The sequence below is a fragment of the Mobula hypostoma genome, chromosome 6 (genome assembly GCF_963921235.1).
Source record: "Mobula hypostoma chromosome 6, sMobHyp1.1, whole genome shotgun sequence".
NCBI classification, from domain to species: domain Eukaryota; kingdom Metazoa; phylum Chordata; class Chondrichthyes; order Myliobatiformes; family Myliobatidae; genus Mobula; species Mobula hypostoma.
The window spans coordinates 74,749,084-74,768,897 of NC_086102.1; the positions used below are offsets into that span (position 1 = coordinate 74,749,084).

The 19,814-nt window shown below is 46.3% G+C and overlaps 1 long non-coding RNA gene across 2 annotated transcripts in view; it reads left to right on the forward strand.

Annotated features, from left to right (window-relative positions):
* Positions 1-19,814, forward strand: part of LOC134347572 (uncharacterized) — a 69,439-nt gene that overhangs the window by 32,820 nt on the left and 16,805 nt on the right. The window contains exon 4 of one of the 2 annotated variants that reach the window (XR_010018198.1): positions 4,052-4,152. The exons of the other annotated variant lie outside the window; for it this stretch is intronic. This is a non-coding gene — a long non-coding RNA (uncharacterized LOC134347572). Of the gene's footprint in view, positions 1-4,051; positions 4,153-19,814 lie in introns of those variants that run through there. 2 annotated transcript variants of the gene reach the window in all.

Below are 19,814 nucleotides of genomic sequence, written 5' to 3' on the forward strand. Positions count from 1 at the left end.
TGCCTCCAATTTTCACCCTGCCCTCAAGTTTACCTGGTCCATTTCCGACACCTCCCTCCCCTTTCTTGATCTTTCTGTCTCTATCTCTGGAGTCAGCTTATCTACTGATATCTACTATAAGCCTACTGACTCTCACAGCTACCTGGACTATTCCTCTTCTCACCCTGTCTCTTGCAAAAATGCTATCCCCTTCTCGCAATTCCTCCGTCTCTGCCGTATCTGCTTTCAGGATGAGGCTTTTCATTCCAGGACAAAGGAGATGTTCTCCTTTTTTAAAGAAAGGGGCTTCCCTTCCTCCACCATCAACTCTGCTCTCAAATGCATCTCTCTCACTTCACGCACATCTGCTCTCACCCCATCCTCCCGCCACCCCACTAGGGATAGGGTTCCCCTTGTCCTCACCTACCACCCCACCAGCCTCCAGGTCCAACATATTATTCTCCGTAACTTCCGCCACCTCCAACGGGATCCCACCACCAAGCACATCTTTCCCTCCCCTCCCCCCTTTCTGCATTCCGCAGGGATCGCTCCCTACACAACTCCCTTGTCCATTCGTCCCCCCCATCCCTTTCCACCGATCTCCCTCCCGGCACTTATCCTTGTAAGTGGAACAAGTGTTACACATGCCCTTACACTTCCTCCCTCACCACCATTCAGGGCCCCAGATAGTCCTTCCAGGTGAGGCAACACTTCACCTGTGAGTCGGCTGGGGTGATATACTACATCTGGTGCTCCCAGTGCGGCCTTCTATATATTGGCGAGACCCAACACAGGCTGGGAGACCGTTTCACTGAACACCTACGCTCTGTCCGCCAGAGAAAGCAGGATCTCCCAGTGGCCACACATTTTAATTCCACATCCCATTCCCATTCTGATATGTCTATCCACGGCCTCCTCTACTGTCAAGATGAAGCCGCACTCAGGTTGGAGAAACAACACCTTATATTCTGTCTCGGTAGCCTCCAACCTGATGGCATGAATATTGACTTCTCTAACTTCCGTTAATGTCCCTCTTCCCCTTCTTACCCCATCCCTTATTTATTTATTTATTTATTTGTTTGTTTGTTTGTTTTTTTATTTATGTATTTATTTATTATTTTCCCTTTTTTCTCTCTCTGTCCCTCTCACAATAACTCCTTGCCTGCTCTCACTATATCCTCCTCTGGTGCTCCCTCCCCCTTTCTTTCTCCCTAGGCCTCCCGTCCCATGATCCCCTCCGTTCTCCAGCCTTGAATCCCTTTTGCAATCAACTTTCCAGCTCTTAGCTCTATCCCTCCGCCTCCTGTCGTTTCTTGTCATTTCGGATCTCCCTCTCCCCCTCCCACTTTCAAATTTCTTACTATCTCTCCTTTCAGTTAGTCCTGATGAAGGGTCTCAGCCCAAAACATCAACTGTGCTTCTTCCTATAGATGCTGCCTGGCCTGCTGCGTTCCACCAGCTTTTTGTGTGTGCTGCTTGAATTTCCAGCATCTGCAGATTTCCTCATGAATGGTAAAACCTGTTGGATTCTATTCAGGAATAATCCAGTCTGTTCTCTGTTCATCCATCACTGTCTGGTTTGGATCAGCTACCAAACAAGACAAGAATAGATTCCAAAGAACCGTCAGGGCTGCGGAAAGGATTATTGGTGTGAAGCTGCCCTCGATCCAGGACTTGTATGCATCTAGAGTCAGGAAGCGAGCAAGCAGCATCATTGTAGACCCATCACACCCTGGACATCACCTGTTCCAACTCCTTCCTTCTGGTAGGCGCTTTAGATCACTGTATGCCAGGACAAATAGGTACAAGAACAGTTTCTTTCCGTATGCCATCAGTCTTATGAACGCTTGAATTTTAGTCTATTATAAACCAAGTCCACCTGTACATACACAGGTATACATCATTGTATGTAGTTCACGATTATTTGCACTATTGTTTGCTTTTTGATTCTCTACAGCGAGAGCTCAGGGAAACCGGCAACAAATTCGTTGTATGTCCACATACTTGGCGAAAATAAAGGATTCTGATTCTGATTCTGATTCTGATTCTGATTTAAACAAACATTATGTACTCAACAGTGTCACTGTAGGGCAGACTATATAATGCATGCATGTAATCCCACAAAACAACACTTAATATACTGTAAAGCACAGACATGACAAAGTCTGCAGATGCCGGAAATCAAAATAACATGCACAAAATTGCTGGAGGAACTCAGCAGGTCAGGCAGCATCTATGGAACAGTCAACATCTCGGTCTGAGAGCCTTCATCAGGACTGAGACGGAAGGGGGGAGATGTCTGAATTAAAAGGTGGGGGATGGAGGAAGGAGGCTAGCTGGAAGGTGATAGGTGAAGCCAGGTGGGTGAGGACAGGGTCAAGGGCTGGAGAAGAAAGAATCTGATTGGAGAGGAGAGAGGACAATAGGACAATAGACAATAGACAATAGGTGCAGGAGTAGGCCATTCGGCCCTTCGAGCCAGCACCGCCATTTACTGTGATCACGGCTGATCATCCACAATCAGTATCCAGTTCCTGCCTTATCCCCATAACCTTTGATCCCGCTATCTTTAAGAGCTCTATACATCTCTTTCTTGAAAGCATCCGGAGACTTGGCCTCCACAGCCTTCTGGGGCAGAGCATTCCATACATCCACCACTCTCTGGGTGAAAAAGTTTTTCCTCAACTCTGTTCTAAATGGCCTACCCTTATTCTTGTCTCTGGTTCTGGACTCACCCATCAGCGGGAACATGCTTCCTGTCTCCAAGCGTGTCCAATCCCTTAATAATCTTATATGTTTCAATAAGATCCCCTCTCAGCCTTCTAAATTCCAGAGTATACAAGCCCAGTGGCTCCAATCTTTCGACATATGACAGTCCTGCCATCCCGGGAATTAACCTTGTGAACCTACGCTGCACTCCCTCAATAGCAAGAATGTCCTTCATCAAATTTAGAGACCAAAAATGCACACAGTATTCCAGGTGTGGTCTCACCAGGGCCCTGTACAACTGCAGAAGGACCTCTTTGCTCTTATACTCAATTCCCCTTGTTATGAAGGCCAGCATACTATTAGCTTTCTTCACTGCCTGCTTTACTTGCATGCTTGCTTTCAGTGACTGATGTACAAGAACACCTAGATCTCGTTGTGCTTCCCCTTTTCCTAACATGACTCTATTTAGATAATAATCTGCCTTCCCGTTCTTACCACCAAAGTGGATAACCTCACATTTATCTACATTAAACTGCATCTGCCCACTCACCCAGCCTGTCCAAGTCACTCTGCATTCTCATAACATCCTCTTCACATTTCACACTACCACCCAGCTTTGTGTCATTGGCAAATTTGCTAATGTTACCTTTAATTCCCTCATCTAAATTATTAATATATATTGTAAACAGCTGTGGTCCCAGCACTGAACCCTATGGTACCCCACTGGTCACCGCCTGCCATTCCAAAAGGGACCCGTTAATCGTTACTCTTTGTTTTCCGTCAGCCAGCCAATTTTCAATCCATATCAGTACTCTGCCTCCAATACCATGTGCCCTAATTTTGCCCACTAATCTCCTATGTGGGACTTTATCATAGGCTTTCTGAAAGTCCAGGTACACTACGTCCACTGGCTCTCCCTTGTCCATTTTCATAATTACATCATCAAAAAATTCCAGAAAATTAGTCAAACATGATTTCCCCTTCATAAATCCATGCTGACTCAGACCGATCCTGTTACTGCTATCCATGTGTGTCGTAATTTCATCTTTTATAATAGACTCCAGCATCTTTCCCACCACCGACGTCAGGCTAACCGGTCTATAATTCCCTGTTTTCTCTCTTCCTCCCTTCTTGAAGAGAGGGGCAACATTAGCCACCCTCCAATCCACAGGAACTGATCCTGAATCTATAGAACTTTGGAAAATGATTACCAATGCATCCATGATTTCTAAAGCCACCTCCTTAAGTACCCCAGGATGCAGACCATCACGTCCTGGGGACTTATCAGCCTTCAGACCCAACAGTCTATCCAACACCATTTCCTGCCTAATATAAATTTCCTTCGGTTCATCCATTACCCTAGGTCCTTTGGCCACTATTATATCTGGGAACACACATCAAAGTTGCTGGTGAACGCAGCAGGCCAGGCAGCATCTATAGGAAGAGGCGCAGTCGACGTTTCAGGCCGAGACCCTTCGTCAGGACTAACTGAAGGAAGAGTGAGTAAGGGATTTGAAAGCTGGAGGGGGAGGGGGAGATCCAAAATGATAGGAGAAGACAGGAGGGGGAGGGATGGAGCCGAGAGCTGGACAGGTGATAGGCAGAAGGGGATACGAGAGGATCATGGGACAGGAGGTCCGGGAAGAAAGACGGGGGGGGGTGACCCAGAGGATGGGCAAGAGGTATATTCAGAGGGACAGAGGGAGAAAAAGGAGAGTGAGACAAAGAATGTGTGCATAAAAAAGAGTAACAGATGGGGTACGAGGGGGAGGTGGGGCCTAGCGGAAGTTAGAGAAGTCAATGTTCATGCCATCAGGTTGGAGGCTACCCATACGGAATATAAGGTGTTGTTCCTCCAACCTGAGTGTGGCTTCATCTTTACAGTAGAGGAGGCTGTGGATAGACATGTCAGAATAGGAATGGGATGTGGAATTAAAATGTGTGGCCACTGGGAGATCCTGCTTTCTCTGGCGGACAGAGCGTAGATGTTCAGCGAAGCGGTCTCCCAGTCTGCGTCGGGTCTCACCAATATATAAAAGGCCACATCGGGAGCACCGGACGCAGTATATCACCCCAGTCGATTCACAGGTGAAGTGATGCCTCACCTGGAAGGACTGTTTGGGGCCCTGAATGGTGGTAAGGGAGGAAGTGTAAGGGCATGTGTAGCACTTGTTCCGCTTACACGGATAAGTGCCAGGAGGGAGATCAGTGGGGAGGGATGGGGGGGACGAATGGACAAGGGAGTTGTGTAGGGAGCGATCCCTGCGGAATGCAGAGGGGGGGGGAGGGAAAGATATGTTTAGTGGTGGGATCCCGTTGGAGATGGCGGAAGTTACGGAGAATAATATGTTGGACCCGGAGGCTGGTGGGGTGGTAGGTGAGGACCAGGGGAACCCTATTCCTAGTGGGGTGGCGGGAGGATGGAGTGAGAGCAGATGTACGTGAAATGGGGGAGATGCGTTTAAGAGCAGAGTTGATAGTGGAGGAAGGGAAGCCCCTTTCTTTAAAAAATGAAGACATCTCCCTCGTCCTAGAATGAAAAGCCTCATCCTGAGAGCAGATGCGGCGGAGACGGAGGAATTGCGAGAAGGGGATGGCGTTTTTGCAAGAGACAGGGTGAGAAGAGGAATAGTCCAGATAGCTGTGAGAGTCAGTAGGCTTATAGTAGACATCAGTGGATAAGCTGTCTCCAGAGACAGAGACAGAAAGATCTAGAAAGGGGAGGGAGGTGTCGGAAATGGACCAGGTAAACTTGAGGGCAGGGTGAAAGTTGGAGGCAAAGTTAATAAAGTCAACGAGTTCTGCATGCGTGCAGGAAGCAGCGCCAATGCAGTCGTCGATGTAGCGAAGGAAAAGTGGGGGACAGATACCAGAATAGGCACGGAACATAGATTGTTCCACAAACCCAACAAAAAGGCAGGCATAGCTAGGACCTATACGGGTGCCCATAGCTACACCTTTAGTTTGGAGGAAATGGGAGGAGCAAAAGGAGAAATTATTAAGAGTAAGGACTAATTCTGCTAGACGGAGCAGAGTGGTGGTAGAGGAGAACTGATTAGGTCTGGAATCCAAAAAGAAGCGTAGAGCTTTGAGACCTTCCTGATGGGGGATGGAAGTATATAGGGACTGGACATCCATGGTGAAAATAAAGCGGTGTGGGCCAGGGAACTTAAAATCATCGAAAAGTTTAAGAGCGTGAGAAGTGTCACGAACATAGGTCGGAAGGGATTGAACAAGGAGTGATAAAACAGTGTCGAGGTATGCAGAAACGAGTTCGGTGGGGCAGGAGCAAGCTGAGACAATAGGTCGGCCAGGACAGGCAGGTTTGTGGATCTTGGGTAGGAGGTAGAAACGGGAAGTGCGGGGTGTGGGAACTATAAGGTTGGTAGCAGTGGATGGGAGATCCCCTGAGCGGATAAAGTCGTTGATAGTGTGGGAGACAATGGCCTGGTGCTCCTTAGTGGGGTCACGATCGAGGGGTAAATAAGAGGAGGTATCCGCGAGTTGTCGCTGTGCCTCGGCAAGGTAGAGGTCAGTACGCCAGACTACAACAGCACCCCCTTTATCAGCGGGTTTAATAATAATGTTAGGATTAGTGCGGAGGGAGTGGAGAGCAGAGCGTTCCGAAGGAGTGAGGTTGGAATGGGGACAAGGTGCGGTGAAGTCGAGACGGTTGATGTCCCGTCGGCAGTTGGCAATAAAGAGATCCAGAGCAGGCAGAAGACCAGAGCGGGGTGTCCATGAAGAAGAAGAGGGTTGAAGACGGGAGAAGGGGTCATCGGTGGGGGTGGAAGAGTCCTTGCCGAAGAAGTAGGCTCGGAGACGGAGACGGCGGAAGAAAAGTTCCGCATCGTGGCGAACACGGAACTCGCTGAGGTGTGGGCGAAGGGGGACAAACGTGAGGCCCTTACTGAGAACAGAGCGTTCTGCCTCCGACAGTTGAAGGTCGGAGGGGATGGTAAAGACCCGGCACGGATGAGAGCTGGGATCAGAGGGGGGAGGGGGGAGGCTGGGTGTGTCAATGGAGAGGGGAGGGTTGGGGTGAGAGGAAGATGGAGCCTCTGAGGGCCCAGGAGTTGACGGTGGGATCTGAGGAAGACGGGGCTGCGGAGTGGTGGTGGGGGAAGGGGAGACGGGAGTCACAACAGCAGCACATAAAGACCCGGCCTGGAGTTCAAGGCTGGAGTCGCAGTTGGTGGTTGCGCGATCGCTTTGAATGTGTCCATGGTCGTTGCTGGAGTCCGGGTTTTGAATATGTCCTGAGGTGTTGGAGCCGCCGAGATCAACGGCAGGGGCCGCAACCGAAAGTTCATGCCTGCTAGCGTCGGGGCCGGCAGGCTCTGGAGTCCGTAGATGTAAGATCTTGCGATCTTTGCCTAACATGACAAAGTCAAAGAAACGGCGATTGCAGGCGTGGATCCGACGGAGGATGAAATAGCGGGTAGGACCATTACAGACGGCGAAGAAAGTGTCCCGAAGGTGTGGAAGGGTCTGGGATAGGGACACCAAGTACCTCCTCATGGCGGAGAGCGTCGCCTTCAGAGCTTGACGGGAGAAGCGGCGAGAGGCAGAGTCAATGAAATGTGAGTACCTGGGATCCTCAGAAGGTCCAAATTGAGAGGCTTGGAAACGAATCCTAAAGCCAACTGGAGTAAGTTAGCGACGGAGGCACGTTCCAAGAAAGGATACATGGCTGTGATAGCGAGTTTGAGTCAAAGTCTGGTCGAAAAGTTGAAGAGCTGAAGAAATCACAGATGGGGAGCAGTGAGAGATGGTTTCACTGAACTCCCGTCGAAGAGAGGATCTAAACTTCTTCGGTGTAGGCATCACCGGAAGAGGCTTCGCAGTAGTGAATTTAAACGCAAACAACAGGAATTCCGCAGATGCTGGAAATTCAAGCAACACACATCAAAGTTGCTGGTGAACGCAGCAGGCCAGGCAGCATCTATAGGAAGAGGCGCAGTCGACGTTTCAGGCCGAGACCCTTCGTCAGGACTAACTGAAGGAAGAGTGAGTAAGGGATTTGAAAGCTGGAGGGGGAGGGGGAGATCCAAAATGATAGGAGAATCTGGGAGATTGTTTGTGTCTTCCCTAGTGAAGACAGATCAAAAGTACCTGTTCAAATCGTCTGCCATTTCCTTGTTCCCCATAATAAATTCACCCATTTCTGTCTTCAAGGGCCCAGTTTTGGTCTTAACTATTTTTTTTCTTTTTCACATACCTAAAGAAGCTTTTACTATCCTCCTTTATATTCTTGGATAGTTTACCTTCGTACCTCATTTTTTCTCTGTGTATTGCCTTTTTAGTTAACTTCTGTTGCTCTTTAAAAGTTTCCCAATCCTCCGGCTTCCCACTCGTCTTTGCTATGTTATACTTCTTCTCTTTTATTTTTATACTGTCCGTTACTTCCCTTGTCAGCCACAGCCTCCCCTTACTCCCCTTAGGATCTTTCTTCCTCTTTGGAACGAACTGATCCTGCACCTTCTGCATTATTCCCAGAAACACTTGCCATTGCTGTTCCACTGTCATCCCTGCTAGGGTATTGTTCCATTGAACTTTGGCCAGCTCCTCCCTCATAGCACCATAGTTCCCTTTGTTCAACTGTAATACTGACACTTCCGAGTTTCCCTTCTCCCTCTCAAATTGTAGATTAAAACTTATCATATTATGGTCACTACCTCCTAATGGCTCATTTACCTCGAGGTCCCTGATCAAATCCGGTTCATTGCACAACACTAAATCTAGAGTTGCGTTCTCTCTGGTAGGCTCCAGTATAAGCTGTTCTAAGAATCCATCTCGGAGGGACTCCACAAACTCCCTTTCTTAGGGTCCGGTATCAACCTGATTCCTCCAGTCTACCTGCATGTTGAAGTCCCCCATAACAACTGTAGCATTACCTTTGCGACATGCCAATTTTAACTCTTGATTCAACTTACACCCTACGTCCAGACTACTGTTTGGGGGCCTGTAGATAACTCCCATTAGGGTCTTTCTACCCTTAGAATTTCTCAGTTCTATCCATACTGATTCTACGTCTCCTGATTCTAGGTCCCCCCTCGCAAGGGACTGAATATCATTCCTCACCAACAGAGCCACCCCACCCCCTCAGTTTGTCCTTTTGATAGGACGTATATCCTTGAATATTCATTTCCCAGGCCCTGTCCTGGAGAACGGGAAGAAAGATGGGCACAAAAAGGGAAAGTAATAGGTAGGTGAGAAGAAATGAAAGGTCAGTGTGAGGAATAGAGGGGTGGAGGAATTTTGTTCACTGGTAGAAGTTGATATTCATGCAATCAGGTTGGAGGGTACCCAGATGGAATATAAGGTGTTGGTCCTCCATCCTGAAGGTGACCACAACATGGTGCAATCAAAACCTAAGGCCTAAGTAGATCTGAAGTAGATTAATTGCTGAAATGAAATGTAATGTAAATGAATGACAGATGACACTTGAAGATAGTTATCTCATATACCAACATAGCTGAAAAGTAATTCTGCTTCATCCATATTCAGTGAGATGTACTTACTTTACACATTCTTTTTAGGGGCTTTCGTTTAAGATAGTGATGAAATCAATGCTCACACTGCAAAATTTGTTTAATTCCACTTGCATTTATGTGGAAGAGATACAAATTCTAAGAAGCACCCCTTTGCAGTTTTTAAAATAAATGATGTCAGTGAGTGCGATTCACAAAACTGCAATCAGTGGCAGTTTGTTTACTGGCTTCTCGGAATTTTGGCAGAGATACTGTTCAGTTACAGAGAAAAATAAACACTATAGTGTGATGCAATTACTTTAAAATAATTTTACTCTCTGTAGAACGGGATAACCATGGTGGGTGGGATTGCATTGGTAGTGTTCATTAGACTAGTACTAATTATGACTTGTTTGTATTTCTTGGAAGGATGTGGTACAGTTCTTCCTTTCCATAACTCTTGGTACACGTAGTATCATTGGAATTCAGTACCCAGGAGGACATTGCAGGGGTTAGTATATCTATGGATATGAAAGGAAAATGAGGTTTGGGTTGGGAAATCAGTCACACTATTATGGAATAAAAAAGGTTCAAGGGGCTAAGTAGTCTATTCATGTTTCTATTTCTTATAGGTGTGTATGATACATAAAAAGCTAATGTTACTTAGCAGTGTGCAGAAATTCACATGTCCACAAATTTCTTTTTATTCAGTACAGTTGTATCTGTGCTACTTAAAGAAGGCAGAGGATGTGTATATTACTAAATTCCCATTCGTGCTTTCTTTCAAAGCCTGAGGATTCTATCCATGCCTTTAAGCCATGTGAAATTGTAACCTTTCAGCACCTTGAGGGTGTCATAATTAGTTGACTCAACCTTTCCCACCTCTTGTAAGCAACAGAAGAACTCTGGTCCAAAGGGCAAGAGTGCCAGTTCACAAGGTCCACATTGGTAGCAGTTTGCAGATGGGGAGCAGTAGAAACATTTCTTTGCCCTCAATACATTGCCTGATAATAAACAGTTCTCTCCCTGCTAAATACAGAACCAGGCAGCTTGTGAGATGGGAGTTGCTAGGAAGATGGTATCAAGAAGTACAGTTATAAAGATGAAATTTTGTCATCAAACTCAAAGGATATCCAAATCAGAATCAGAATCAGGTTTAAAATCATTGGTAAGTGTTGTCTTAGCAGCAGCAGTACAATGTAATACATGATAATAGAGAAACAAAACGAATTACAGTATATATAAAATACTTGAATAAGTGGTGCAAAAATGGAAGTAAAGGAGTAGTGAGGTAGTGTTCATGGGTTCAATGTCCATTTAGAAATTGGATGGCAGAGAAGTAGTTGAGAAAAAGGCATGACCTGGGTGATGGGGATATTTAATGTTGGATGCCCTCTTTTTGAGACATCGCACCTTGAAGATGTCCCGGATACTACGAGGCTAGTGCCCAAGATGGAGCTGACTAAAGCCCAATTTATACTTCTGTGTCAAATATACACCGTAGGTACCACATACCCTACGCCGTAGGGTGACGTGCACCTCCCCAAAAAAAACTCACGTGTTGTGGCGACGCAGACCACAACGACTGTGATTGGTCCACTTGGTAGCATCGCATTTCCGGTTGCTTTTCTCCGCCATGTCTGCACACTGATGCGAAATAAATGGTTGGAGACAATGAACCAAATTGTCGAATCTACCTGCCGACATCCGAAAATATTTGAAATGCATCTCCTCGTCCATGTCGCTCACGAAGAAACTCAACACAGTGACATAGAAACCCCACCACCAACTAACGTTTTGGCGGTGAAATGCAGAGCGACACAGACACAACTACGCATGCTCGCTACGGCATAGGGCTACGTAAAAGTATAAATCAGGCCTATGGCGTAGGTTATGGCGTAGCCCGTACGCACAAGTATAAATCAGCCTTAAGTTTACAACTCTCTGCAGCTTACTCTGATCCTGTGCAGTAGCACTGCATACCAGATAGCGATGCAGTCTGACATTAGTAAATTAGTGAACATTAGTAAATTACTGACATTAGTAAATGCTATGTTTTTATGCTTTTAGTTCAGTTTTAGTATCTTGTTTTGCACACAAGCCCTTCTCAAGGAAAACTCTCTCTTCATTAAAATACTATTTACTATTCATGAATCACAGTCAGGATAGTGATACTGCTGTGTACATTGTCGGGCAGTTCAAATCCATGGTACTGTGAATGTGTTTAAGAACGTCACTTGGAATCTTTGCACTATTATAATGATGTACACTAAACAAAAACATTAACTGTGCCACAAGTAGAGATAACACCGGGTGGCTACAAATTCTGGCAAATTATTTATCCATTGCTGCCAAAATCACTCTCAAATACAGTTCATTTTGAGTTGCATAGGAACTGTGGGAACTCTACTCAATGGCAAAGACGTGCTAATCTTGTCAAACCCAGTCATGAGGTCAAGGGTCACATTAAGGAAGGGCAAGGGGTCTGACCGTTTGTCAAGGGTGTAACGGGGGCTGGAAGGCTGGGGAGGGATGTCAGAGTCATGATCAAAAGCATTAGGGAGGGTTGGGATCCAGTGGATGTGTGGAAGGTGTAGAGACACGGTTACAATTTGTCCTGGGGTCTGTGAAGGGGGAGCCCAAGGAAAAGCACAGCTGAAGGAAGGAAGTAGAGAGTAGCTATGTAAATGCATAACGCAAAGCCCAGCCACCTGAATATGGTTTCAAACACCAAGACCTTGGAAGTAACATGCAGGGCCCTTTCAGTGACATCCAAATGGGAATTGAATGCCATTAGTACCCTGTCCATGTTCAGGCACTGTTGTGAGTTGGAATTCCTCCATTATAAAGGAACTACAATGCCCTACCTAAAACGTATGGTAAGAACTTGATCAGCGTGCTAATTAAATTTGATACTGGAGAACACTTAAGCATGGAGTGATTGGATTTCCATCCCAGAGTACAATAAATCACTCTTGTGCCCTCACTTGTGCAACAATGTTAACTCAGAGCTACAAGATATATAACTCTGGCATGGAAAATCAGGGACGTGTCAGCTCACTAAAGGTAGACACTGCATCTCTACAAGACGCAGACAGGTAATAATTAAAAGCCAAGCACAAGGAGGCAGGGCCTTGTTTTGTGTGAGTTTTCACATCCTTCTCAACAGGAATTACTCTGTGGACTAACACACATCAATATAACTAAAGTAACATGCACAAAATGCTGGAGGAACTCAGCAGGTCAGGCAGCACCTATGGAAATGAATAAACAGTTGATGTTTCGGGAAGGGTCTTCGCCCAAAACATAGACTGTTTATTCATTTCCATAGATGCTGACCGACCTGCTGAGTTCCTCCAGCATTTTGTGTGTTTTGCTTTGGATTTCCAGCATCTGCAGTCTTTCTCATGTTTATCAAATGTAACTAACATTTCTTGGACCTAAAGGGAGTTAACGTTGCTTTTGGATTCCTGCTGAAGTCGATATTGTGCCTAATATTTTTATAGAAAATGCGTTTCATGTTCTGTAGCCGATCCCATTCACCTTGCAAAAATATATGTGGCAACTTCATCACTGCATGCAATTCTACATAATAAATTGACTTGTATTTTGACCATTTAGTGTAACAACCATCAGGATGAGATTACCTACTTATTCATTTAATTTATTCATGGCGGGACACATTACAGGTCTTTATCACAATGGAGTATCCAAATAGCTCAGTGTGGTCAGATAGCAGCTTATAAAATGTCTTCAAAAAGGGGCACTACATATGCTTTTCCATAGGCCAGGAGTTTGGCAGTGTGAGAGAGGAGGAGAATAATCAGTTTCACATGGCTATATGGCTTCATGAACACATGAATAGAGCAGCAACAGGAGACCACCAGGCCACTTTACACAGCTAGAGTAGTATCAACTGATCTTCTGTGCTGGTTCTCTATAACATTTTTAATTCCCTAATCTTTCAAAAACCTATCCACCTTCCCTTTCAATATCCAAGTGACAAAGGAACTTCTTCTCCAATGCAGACAACTTAAGGGTTGAGGGACCAATTATGCTTGAGGAAAACTTTCTCATTACATTTGCCTCTCCCCAGAAGGGTGTCCACCTTGAAAGATGGATGTTCTGCATGAAAACCGGTGCCTCTTAGAAAAGAAGAAACAAAATGGAGCCTAGTAACCACAACCAGCTCTTTGTTAGGGGGCTGATCACTATGGAAGTCTTCTGGCTGCTGCTTTTGCAGAATGTCCATTATTCACCCTGCTTCCCTACTCCCCAAGCCGGAGATGCTGTAGTTGACTCTGGCCTACAACAGCATTTGGAGTTGTGTATGTGCCCTGAGGTGACAGGCTTGTGCTGTGGGAGCATCCGGCCTTGGCTAAGGAGCCTGACGACCACCAGGAATCCTGGTAGATGTCAGGCCATATCAGACAGTTCACAATCCATCTGACTAATGCCCGCTCAAGAGGAGGAGAGGAAAGCCTTGATCTAAGAATTACGTATGTAGTACATTCACTAAACAATTCTAAGTGTGACAAGAATTATTTTCATAGCTTTGATTTGAATGTCTACAGCTTTGAGCTTCTGCAACTAAGTCGTTCCATTCTCAGTTTTCAAAGATTATACATTCAATCATTAATTGGATCCAGTGAACCATGAATATCTTTGGGATGACGCGTGTGCATTGAGCGCCAAGCCCAGAGAGCTGGCAAATCTCAATCCGCTAGCAGGAATGGTTACATTATCTAGTCCCTAATGCACTGCTGTTTTGTTCCTATTTACGCCCCTGGTGATCTCTAGCTGTTGCTTCGAGTGAGCCTCCTCAGTAAGAAAAGTGTAGATATCCCCAGTCAGCATGCCATGTGCCACTTTAAAATGTTGCTGAAAACCAGGACTAACGAAGTGCAGGGTGCGGTGGAGGACAACATTTCATCCGAAGCTGACTACGAGGTTGGGCTGATGCTGATTTTATTCAATGCAATAGCTTTGAGTGGACCATTAACCCATTCTTCAAGCAGAAAAAAGCTGAAGGGACCAGGTACAAGACTGTTTGGTTGAGGGCAAGATGACACAGCTACTCCCCTGATTCCTCAGATTCAATGTACCTGTGTCATTTCTTAATGGTACATCTCCTCAGACATACACCGAAGTGGTGAAAAACTAGCCATAGATTTAATCAACATTACTGCTAAGCATTATTTGGCTGGAGCTGCTCACACTTTAGTTGTCCTGAAGCTGGTAATAGTGTCCTCTCACCATCAGCACAGGTGCACCACAAGGCTGCATGCTTAATTCCCTAGGTTACTCACTTCATACCTATGATTCTACAGCTAAGTACAGCTTTAATGCTGTATTTAAGTTTGTTGATGGCATCAACTGTTGTTGGCCAAATAAAAGGTGGTGTCAAATTGGTATATCGGAGGGAGACTGAAAGTCTGGCTGCATGGTGACACACCAACCTCTTACTCAATGCCAGCAAAACCAAAGAACTGATTATTGATGTTATGTTTTGTAACTCCAAAAACGAATCAAAGTAAAAACACGTGAGCTGGGGATACTCAAGTTCTTCATTTTTCTTCTTCTGGTGAGGCGCTCGCCTAAGACATGGTGGCTTAATGACTCATGCTGTTCATGCACTTCTTACATACAACCTGTAATGAATTATGTAAACAAACAAAGTATGCTTAATCAGATAATATTAATCAAATATTGAATAAACTATACTTCTCCCTGCTTAGCTATAAACTCCAACTCAATATAGAACAAACCTCTGTAGTATGATTTTATGGAGTGGTGTACGTTAGTCAGGTTTGGCAGGAACCTGTTATAGTAATTGACAGATCCTAAAAAGGACCACATCTGTAACACACCCCTTAGCCTTGGGGCATCCAGCTGTGCTTGAATTATCTCAGTACACTTGTGTAATTCTTGTGAATCAATCGTGTGACCATAATAAGTGATGTTTGCTTAAGGAATTCACACTTGTGTTGTGCTCTGAGCCCACAAAATTCTAATCATTTTAATGCTCTCTTGAGGTTTGAGAGATGTTCCTTGTCATACTCACTGGTAAAAATGATGTCATTCAGGTAACACTGAGTGCCTGGGCTGTCACAAGGGGTGCAGGGAACGGACCCAAATTCGAGACACAGACACTGAAGTACAAGGAACAGGACTTGACCAGAGTAGGGATGTGACAGGATTCAGGCAAGGAGCAGGGACAAGAACGCAGAGTAGGGCTAGGGAAAGCGGGACCAGGACTAGGAACCATGGACTAGGAACCATGGACTAGGAGATAAGGCCTGGACTCCAAGCCCGAGACTGGACAAGAACCCAGAACCAGGGTCTTGCCTTGGGCTCGGACCCCGGAACCAGGCAGGGACATGACATGGTTTCAGGATAGGACGTGGCTGGAGTTTAGAGGCCTGAGCTTGGAGAGAAGACAAGGCTCAAACTCCGAGCCTGAGACTGGACAAGGACCTAGAACCTGGGTATTGCCTCGGGCTCAGACCCCAGAACCAGGCAAGGACATGACATGGCTTGAGGCTGGGGTCTTGAGCTTGGCTTGGGATCCTCAAGGTTTGGGTTCTTGGAGCTTGGCTTGGGATCCTCGAGGCTTGGGGTCTTGGGTCTTGAGCTTGGCCTGGGATCCTCGAAGCTTGGGGTCTTGGGTCTCGAGCTTGGCCTGGGATCCTCGAAGCTTGAGGTCTTGGGTCTCGAGCTTGGCCTGGGATCCTCGAAGCTTGGGGTCTTGGGTCTCGAGCTTGGCCTGGGATCCTCGAAGCTTGGCCTGGGATCCTCGAAGCTTGGGGTCTTGGGTCTCGAGCTTGGCCTGGGATCCTCGAAGCTTGGGGTCTTGGGTCTCGAGCTTGGCCTGGGATCCTCGAAGCTTGGGGTCTTGGGTCTCGAGCTTGGCCTGGGATCCTCGAAGCTTGGGGTCTTGGGTCTCGAGCTTGGCCTGGGATCCTCGAAGCTTGGGGTCTTGGGTCTCGAGCTTGGCCTGGGATCCTCGAAGCTTGGGGTCTTGGGTCTCGAGCTTGGCCTGGGATCCTCGAAGCTTGGGGTCTTGGGTCTCGAGTTTGGCCTGGGATCCTCGAGGCTTGGGTTCTTGAAGCTTGGCTCGGGATCCTCAAGGCTTGGGGTCTTGGGTCTTGAGCTTGCCTCGGGATCCTCGAGGCTTGGGGTCTTGGGTCTTGAGCTTGTCTCGGGAGCCTCGAGGCTTGGGGTCTTGGGTCTTGAGCTTGCCTCGGGAGCCTCGAGGCTTGGGGTCTTGGGTCTTGAGCTTGCCTCGGGAGCCTCGAGGCTTGGGGTCTTGGGTCTTGAGCTTGCCTCGGGAGCCTCGAGGCTTGGGGTCTTGGGTCTTGAGCTTGGCTCGGGAGCCTCGAGGCTTGGGGTCTTGGGTCTTGAGCTTGGCTCGGGAGCCTCGAGGCTTGGGGTCTTGGGTCTTGAGCTTGGCTCGGGAGCCTCGAGGCTTGGGGTCTTGGGTCTTGAGCTTGGCTCGGGAGCCTCGAGGCTTGGGGTCTTGGGTCTTGAGCTTGGCTCGGGATCCTCGAGGCTTGGGGTCTTGGGTCTTGAGCTTGGTTCGGAATCCTCGAGGCTTGGGTTCTTGAAGCTTGGCTTGGGATCCTCGAGGCTTGGGTTCTTGAAGCTTGGCTTGGGATCCTCGAGGCTTGGGTTCTTGAAGCTTGGCTTGGGATCCTCGAGGCTTGGGTTCTTGAAGCTTGGCTTGGGATCCTCGAGGCTTGGGTTCTTCGTCTAGAAATGTGGAGGCTGATGACTCAGAGACTGGAGCTGAGAGACAGACTGGGAACTGAACATCAACATAGAGACGGGACTTATCCTTCGACAAGCCAGGACTCATCTTTAACACAACACAGACATGAGACAGGACAGACCATAGACAAAGAGCCAGGACTTATCCTACAACAAGCCAGGTCTCAACTTCATCTCCACACCAAAGTGGGACAAGTCTCTCCATCAGGTAACGGCAGAATGGCCAGACTTGCCCAACAGAGGCAAGGACAAGACAAGACAAGACAGGTCACCCCACAGGGCAACAGAAAAACAGCCTGGCTTACCCCACAGAGGCAAGGACAAGAAGAGACAAACACCAAAGAACATCACCAAACATCAGACAGTTCCATCTCTGCTCCGGGGAAGCTCCGAGTCTCAGTTCAGCCAGCAACCTCAGCTGGCTAAGGAAATAGCCAGATCCCTACCTAGCTTGGAGTGGCTGGCAGCCACTCAGCTGTCCCAGGAAACAGCCAAATCCATACCGCAAAGACTACTCCAACAAGTGGCAACAAGGCTCCATGAAACAGTGGTACTCCAGCCAGGCCTAGAGATCACAAATGGTTTCACTAGCCTTCCATCAGCAGGTTGCTCCAAGGGGGACTGACAAGACAAACCAGCAGCCCACACTCAACCCCAAGCCTACTTATATTGCAAGCCCAAAGATGGGAATCAGGTGCCAATGATTAACTTAAACGAGGGACAGCTGGAAGACCCGGAGTCCTGAGACCATGGACCGGACCGTGAACCGGAATGCAGACTTCACGGACCAGACCATGACATGGGCAGCCTTGCAGCCCCTGGTCAATAGCTTTCTGCCAGAGTGCAGGTACAAATGCTACTCCAAAAATAAGCCTATTATAGCGATAAGACCCTTCTTTAGTATTTATGGTGAGAAACACTACTGATTCCTCTTCCATCTCCATCTGTAGGTAGGTCTAAGACAACTTGCTACTGTGTTTCCCTCTAGGAAGGTTTGCAAAGATATCCACTATCCTGGGTATTGATCAACTTTCAATACTGGGTTGATCGTGACCTTAAAATCACCACAGATCCTGACAAGCTCATTCTTCCTGGCTACTGAGACCACTGGTGTTGCCCATGGGCTTCAGTCAACCTTGGAAAAAATTCCTTCATTCGATCCAGTTCATTGGCTAATTTATCACAATTGGTATCAGGAATCAGACAGACTTTGTAAAACTTGGGTATGGCATTTTCATTTAACACTATTTTACCCTTGATATCTTTCAGTTTTCCCATGCCATCATTGTTAGAGTGGATTTCTTTTTGGGTAGATGATTTGTTAACACCTAAAATGACTTTGGCCACCAGACTTCTATTTTAACTGTTTGACAAAGGATTGTGGATTGAGTCCACCACAATGGGCTTCCTAAAAGGTGTAAATACCAGATGCTTCTGGTGCCTGATGCTGTAGTTTCAAAAGACAGTATTATCTATACATTATAAATATTAATTGTCTTCTATGTTAACACGTAAAATGCCAAATAAATGTATTGTGGATTGAACTAAAGGCTGTGGATACCAACCCAGACATGTTGGTGTCAGAAGGAAAGGATGAAATCTGAAGGTCTGATGTTTGTATGTAACTTCAAAAAGAAGCATTGTCTATACATTGTCTGTAACTTTTTAAGTAGCGATTGCCTTTGTGTTTAGCATATAAATATCGAGCCCACATTTAGCTAGCAGACCTATCTGTGGAAAGCGTCTCCATCCATAAGATGCCTACTGTACCTTGCTGTGTCGAATAAAGAAGCTGCTTTGTATCTACCAGTGACTCTGTCTCTTCGGTAATTTCATCCATGCTACAACAATCATGAGCATTGTTGTGACATTATCCAGTACCTTTCTTAATTTGCTTTCAGTTTATTCTATTGCAGGGGATGTGGCATGCAAATTGTGTTGGATCTCCAATAAGCTTTAGGTGTATCAACCAATCACAGTCCTAAGTTGCAGGTCCTCCATTTTCTTTAACAAGGCCAACGTGGCTTATTGAAGGTTGTATTTCACTCTTACATATGTCATTCCCACATCTTTTCTCCAGGATAAGTTCTTAGTTGGATGTATTTTAGAAGAATACATGGGGATCTCAATGAAACCTACCGAATGTTGAAAGGACTAGATAAGGTGGATTTGGAGAGGATACTTCCTCTGGTAGGGCTATCCAGAGTTAGAGAGCACTGCCTCAAAATTGAGGGGTGACCTTTTAGAACAGAAGTAAGGAGGAATGTTGTTAGCCAAGGAGTGGTGAATCTGTGGAATGCAGTGCCACAGACTGTAGTGGAGGCCAGGTCCGTGGGTGTAGTCAAAGCAGAAGTTGATAGATTCCTGATTGGTGGGGACATCAAGGGATATGGTGAGAGGAAAGGTGTTTGGGATTGAATAGGATCTGGGATCTGCCGTGATGAAATGGCAGAGTGGACTCGATGGGTTGAAAGGCCCAATTCTACTCCTATGTCTTATGGTCTTATAGTCTATATGTAGGCTACAGTTCAGTATCTTTGAAAAGCTGTTCAAAGTCATTTTGTGGAATGACTGTAGCAGTGGAACCAGTGCTTAATTCCAATTTAATTAATTTCCCATTTACTTCTGGTGTAAGGCATATTGCTTGCCTCCTTTTAGCTTTCACATTGTAAATCTTAAGGCTATCCAGTCCTATGTTACTCTCATCATTAACAGATTTTTCATCAACAGCATGCAGATTAGTGCTCTTTTTGAAACTGGCAACTTGGCTTTTTATCTTTGTTTCCCTACACAGTCCATTTATATTTGTCTGCCTGACATGCTCTTTGTATGTGTCCTACTTCATTGCATTTTCTGCAAGTTTCACCTTTAAACCTGTATTGG